The sequence below is a fragment of the Panthera tigris genome, chromosome A2 (assembly GCF_018350195.1).
Source record: "Panthera tigris isolate Pti1 chromosome A2, P.tigris_Pti1_mat1.1, whole genome shotgun sequence".
Classification (NCBI taxonomy): Eukaryota; Metazoa; Chordata; class Mammalia; order Carnivora; family Felidae; genus Panthera; species Panthera tigris.
The window spans coordinates 119432193-119438529 of NC_056661.1; the positions used below are offsets into that span (position 1 = coordinate 119432193).

The 6337-nt window shown below is 45.8% G+C and overlaps 1 pseudogene; it reads right to left on the reverse strand.

The window, feature by feature from the left end:
• Positions 1–4701: 4701 nt before the first annotated feature.
• Positions 4702–5471, reverse strand: LOC102972055 (annotated as a pseudogene).
• Between the last annotated feature and the right edge of the window lie 866 nt (positions 5472–6337).

Genomic DNA, 6337 nt, shown 5'->3' on the forward strand with positions numbered 1-6337 from the left:
TAAAACACAAAACTAGTCCCACTCCAATATTAGTTTAGCTGTTTGTCTTTGAGCAAGTTGCTTTACCTCTCTGTCCTGTGTTTTCCACGCCGCAAATGGAAGTATTAATGGTTACCTCCACGAGGTAACTAACACTGTTGTGAAAGCAGATGCCGGACGCGGCAGTGCTGTGCAAATTGCATCAGTATCAGCTAATATATTGTGAGTTCTCACTACATGACAGACACATACTGAGCCCTCGACACGCTTTAAGTAATTTAACCTTCAGAGGAGGCAAATGCAGCAACCATTATGTTATTCCCTTTCACAGACGAGAAGACCATGGCTTAGTTGGAAAGAGTGAGTAACTTCCCAGAAGTTACTACGTCACTCCATTACTGAGTGCTGGGATCCGAACTCAAAGTCAGCTGTGTGTGGACTCGGGACCCTCAGCCATCACACTTCCTCGACCCCAGAGAGGATACAGTGCTAGGGACCGCAAAGCGTAGATTGTCATTGGCCCCCTGATGTGATCCTTCGGACTGTCACCCAACCCCAGGTTTTTAATATATGTCACAGAGGGTTAATGTGAATAATCGGAATAGGGCGGGAGTGGACAGGCGACAGCAAGCACTGCCAGAGAGCACCAGGCTGCTTAGCAACGAGAGAAAACAAGCTGTGCTCTAGAAGGAAGGGAAATGAGCTTCAGGGGTGGGTGGGAGGAAGGAGGGAAAGAGGGGGAGGAATTGGGTCCTGCCAAATCTGGGAGGGTGTGAGCGGCGACGGGGCGTTGGCCCTTGGAAGCGGCCAGAGAATCTTCTGGGGAGGACCTGCCCATGGTCAAGTTCTTTCTGGTGAGGCAAGAAAGGCTCTGCCAGGCGGTTCACATCCTGGGGTCTCTTTAGCTCTCTCTCCCCAGCCCTGTGGATCCCGTATAGATGATATCGGGATTTTTGAAAGTTTAAACTTGAATATTAATTCACTTAACTAATCCGAATACCTTCTCTTTATTGTTGCCTGGTCACTATGCTTATGAAATGGAAGGGCCAAGAAAATGAAAGGGTGTTTAGACTGCCGGTAGGTGGTGAACAGAGAGGCCAGCTTTAAAGGGCCTGGACGGTGTAAGCATGGCCTGGGGATGGGCCCCAGAGAGAATGCAGCTCTCCAAAGCCAGCATTTACTGAGACCCTAAGAGGAGAAAATTCTAGATTCTTAAGAAAGTTCCAGTGAAGCTCCACTCATCCAGGAAAAGAAGTCTGGGCCGTTTCAGACTTCCATCTAAAATTCCTGAGAAGGTAAAATGGATACACACAGGCCTCTTCAGTGGGGTTTATTTCTGTTCTGTTATACACTTAGAGAGTACAGAGAAGCTCTACCCACCCCCTCCAAACACCTCCGTGAAAATTTTATTGCATTTTTAAGTAATTATTATTGTTAATTTGTTAGGGGTGGTTATGTTAAAAAAAAGGGGGGGGCATTTTGAAGAAGGATAAAACGATATGCCGTCTCTGGAATATGCTTCAAAATAATTCAACAAAGAATAATAAAGAAAAAGGAAATGTTGCAAGTCATTAATAATTGTTAAGCTGAGTGATGAATCTACGAGGTTTGTATTATTCCTACTAACGTACTGGTCCTGTTATTTTTATGTGTGTTTGAGATTTTTCATGAAAAAGAAAATGTGTTCACGGAACAGACTCCAAAAACCTTGCAAATGTGCCCAGGATGTTATTCCTTCGGTGTAACTAACTTCAAAACATCTGTAAATTCCAGCCAACTCTTCCTGCCCCAGATCTCTCTGTGCTTTAACACTTTGTGAAAATTAATCAATCGGATGACATTGTGATTCAAGGTGAGGAATTAGGACGCCGACGAGTTAAGGAAGCGTTTGTTTTTGGAAGACACCATACAGGCTGGGTGCCAGGAAGCTGACACTTGTAGACGTGCGGAAACTACACGGTGGGTTTGGGGGAAGTTGGTGAGAAGGGCTTCTCGGAGGCATTCTCTGATGGAAAGAACAAAGTGCCATGTATGGAAGACCAGTATATCTGGGCACTAGCCTGGTCCCTGCCACTAACTAGCTGTGCGTCTTTGGATAGCTCATTTACATATACATTCCTCAAACATCGAAAGCACCAGGATAGGGGAAAAGACACAAGTGGCACTATCTGGTGTTGCTTAGCATTTCTTGGGGGGAGGCTGCGGACTATAGAAGCCCCGTTCAGCGCGGCTCAGTATCGAGTGTGCACCGTGGGAAGGCATTACGGAGTTGTAGAGGCTCCAGGAGGATGCAGACAGAGAGAGAAGAGCCGGGCACAGGTAGAAAGGGGAGGGAGGGACCACACATGCAAATTTGGGGAGGTGTGCGTCATATATCTGTGCGCGGGGGTTTTTTAAGGATGTGGCATGGAGAGAAGTAGGCTTGACTGTTGCACTTGACAGTTCATTCAACAAATAATGATGCAGCCCTTCGCACGTACTGGGCAACATGTAAGGGACCGGGACACAGCCGGGAACAAGGTAGAGAAAGTCCCCACCTTGGCAGAAATCACATGGGTGCAGGGGAAGGAAAAAACAATAAAGAGGACAGCTGAAGACGGAGTATGGGAACAAGAGGTGTAGAGAACTGGGGGTTGGGAGAAGGCAAGTGAGAGGCCTGTTGGGGAGGGGAAGGGAGAGGAACCCCCTGTTCTGATTTCCACAGAGGGAAGAGCTCTGGGCGGTGCATGTTTGAGTGGGCCTCCTACTAACTGCGCTTGGTGCTTGATCGCGAGTCTTACCGCTGGGTGACACAGGACAAGCCCATGCCCAGGGCTGCCAATGGTCACCTTGAGACATGAAGCGTCATTCCTCATGCTCGTGGCTGGAGTCTCTTTCCATGTGTCCCAGCAGCGTGGCTTCACTCCACCAGGGAGGACAGACCTCACATCACCAGCTGGAGATCCTTCTTATTTTATTTTATTTTATTTTATTTTATTTTATTTTATTTTTCAACATTTATTCATTTTTGAGAGACAGAGCGTGAGTGGGGGAGGGGCAGAGGGAGAGGGACACACAGAATCTGAAGCAGGCTCCAGGCTCTGAGCTGTCAGCACAGAGCCCGACGCGGGGCTCGAGCCCACAAACCGTGAGATCATGACCCGAGCCGAAGTCGGATGCTCAACCCGACTGAGCCACCCAGGCGCCGCCCCACCCCACCCCCACTTCTTATTTTAAAAGAAGCACCTGATCCTAAAAGACACATCGCAAAAAAATTTCACAGTGGAAGAGAGAGCCATCGTGTCCTTTAATTAGCCAAAGAGCCACGTTCTGTTTCCTGGTGCAGGTTGGTTGTACAGCATTTGTAGCTGTTCTGCTCCATTAGCCTAATTTGTTTTCAGATATAAATTAAAGCTGCTGTCCCAAACCCACCGCGCTGCCTTTTCACAGAAACACCCCATTCTGTGTTTAATGAGTTAACAGGCTTTGGAGATGCGGAGGATATTTCTTTGATTTAATAGTCGAGCTAAAAAGGAAGAACTGCCCACTGGAGCACAAAAATAATTAAGCAGTGTAATACAGAGTGGCACATGCAAAAGCCACAGGCCTGGGGCAGGTCAAGTGTTTAACTGCTTCTTGATGTGGCATTGCCATTGCACAGTCTGCATCAGAGAGCACTGGGCCACTGGGTACGTCCAACCAGGATCCCACTGCCCCGGGTTATATCTAGGAGTGCTAAAATATCAGGAATCACCCTGAGGTGCCAATAGCCACCTGGGCTGGTGCATGTGGGAGACTAAACCCCCTCCATTGATGTTATTGCCAAGAATGGCAGAAAGTCCCTTTCTCCTGACACGTCTTTCTACTTGTCTGTCTGGCTGCCACAATCACTACCATTTTCTGATGGTGGTGATCGTTGAGTTAGGACAATGCCTCTTGACTAGGGATCAGCTGGACTGGCTACATAATTTGTGGGACCCAGTGCAAAATGAAAATGTGGAGCCCCTGGTCCAAAAAGTAGGGGAAAAGTGCAGTTGTGGAACTGAAGTATAAAGTTTTTTTTTTCCGTCTTCCCCAGTCTCTCCCTCAACGAGTCACGGTATTTTTTATTTGCTCTTTAATGCCTTGCCAAGTAAAGGAAACAAAATTTTTAGTTGTTAGTGTGAATTTTGCAATGCCAGTTCTAAAGGCAAATAGAAGCGTATTTAACTCAGGGCACCTGGGTGGCTCAGTCGGTTAAGCCTCTGACTCCTGATTTCAGCTCAGGTCTTGATCTCACGGTTCGTGGGTTCAAGTCCCATATCAGCCTCCATGCTGACAGTGCAGAGCCTGCTTGGGATTCCCTGTCTCCCTCTCTCTCTGTCCCTCCCCTTGCATCTCTCTCTCTCTCTGTCTCTCAAAAATAAATAAATAAGCATTAGAAAAAAAAAAAAGAACTCTAGAATATAAAATAACAAATAAATAAAATAAAAACGAAGTGTATTTAACTCATCTATGAAGTCACCGAAGTTACATAATTTGCATTTCATAGCCTGTGCATGCATATGTATTTTGTTCTTACCAGAACAGTGTAAATCCTGTGGGAAATAAACTCAGTTTGCTTCTTCTTCTTCTTTTTTTTTTTTATTGGTTTAAGAAAAAGCTCCAAATCAATACAGCTTTTATTGCATCTTTAAAATATCACAAATAAGTCTGAAAACTCATCTGGCATCTTGTTATTTCTGTAGCTGGACAACTTAGATCTTATCCATCGGTCTGCTGAACTGTTCCTTTTTCAGAAACATACAAACCATCCCCAAATTTTCCTTGTTTTTCACTGTTGTGGCTTGCTGAATTAAAGCAGCTGAGTTTGCTACAGTTTCAATGTCGTTTCCTTCGAGAATTAACTCATCTGTCTGGGCTTGAGATGCTGAACAAACAACACCTGGCCTCACCGAGGCCTGTGGATGTATTTTTTTAATGTTTATTTTTGAGGGAGAAAAAGAGAGCACTGCAAGCGTGAGTGGGGGAGGGGCAGAGAGAGAGAGCCAGGACAGAGGATCCCAAGCAGGCTTTGTGCTGACAGCAGAGAGCCCCACGAGGGGCTCAGACTCACAAACCCTGAGATCATGACCTGAGCCAAAGTCTGACGCTTAACAAACTGAGGCACCCAGACGCCCCGATTTTTACCCAAGAAATTCTGGATTTCAACAAGAGAACCATTCTCCTGAGTAATGGCATTAACAGGGAGACGAGCATACACAGACCTCATCTGGTAAAGGAAGCCCAGTGTAGAGTCCTTGACCATGGCCTGTAGGTGACCACAGATAGTGAGAACAGTAGACAGTTCTTTTCCATTTCCCACCATTTGTCAACTCAGAGCCTCTTCCTTTTCTTTCCGAGGAGACTGACTTCTACTGAGGAACCCTCCACAGGGTTCTTCGGGGGCCCTTCACAGTAATCATGGGTCCCTTCAGAGTGCTGTCGACATTTTCTGGAAGGTCAACAGTCTGATTGCTGAGAAGGGTCTTCATTTCTTGCAATAGATACAGCAAAGAGCTAAACTCAACTTGCTTCTTAATCACGCACCTCCTACCAACGCTGTGTGCCTTCAGCTCCCTGAGGAATAGGAAAAAAAAAAAGGGACTCTGGGCTGGCCTGTCTTTCCTTTCCTTCCATGTCCAAGACAAGTGATTCCTAACACAGTCAACAGTAATTTGTCAGTGTTAGTTTCTTTGTTTTGACAAATGGACCATGGTTGTGTAAGATCTTCACATTAGGTGGAAATAGATGGGAGGAAGTATATGGGCTCGCTCTTTATCACCTTTACAACTTCCAGGCATATCTAAAGTTATTCCAAAATAACAAGCTTATTAAAAAGAGAAGACATTTTTCGACACACCTTGCCAAGAATTACTAGGTTAAAAAGAGATTAAGGCATTTTAGCAGTGTTTACCTAACTTGCTAGGTAAGATTCACTTAGGGTGAATTCCTGTCCCCATTTCCAGGAGACTCTGGCTTATTCGATCTGCAGCAGGATTGGACCCAGGAGTGGAGATTTTTTTTTTCTTTTTTGTTTTTTTAAATGTTTATTTATTTTTGAAGGAGAGAGAGAGAAAAAGTGTGAGTGGGGGAGGGGTAAAGGGAGAGAGAGACACAGAATCCAAAGCAGGCCCCAGGCTCTGAGTTGTCAGCACAGAGCCCAACTCGGGGCTCAAACCCATGAACCATGAGATCACGACCTGAGCCAAAGTCAGATGCTCAACTGACTGAGCCACCCAGGCACGCCTTTAAAAAAAAAAAAAAAAATTAATGTTTATTTTTTGAAGGAGAGAGACAGAGAGTGAGTGGGGGAGGGGCAGAGAGCGAGAGAGTGGAGTTTTAACAAGCACTCACACTG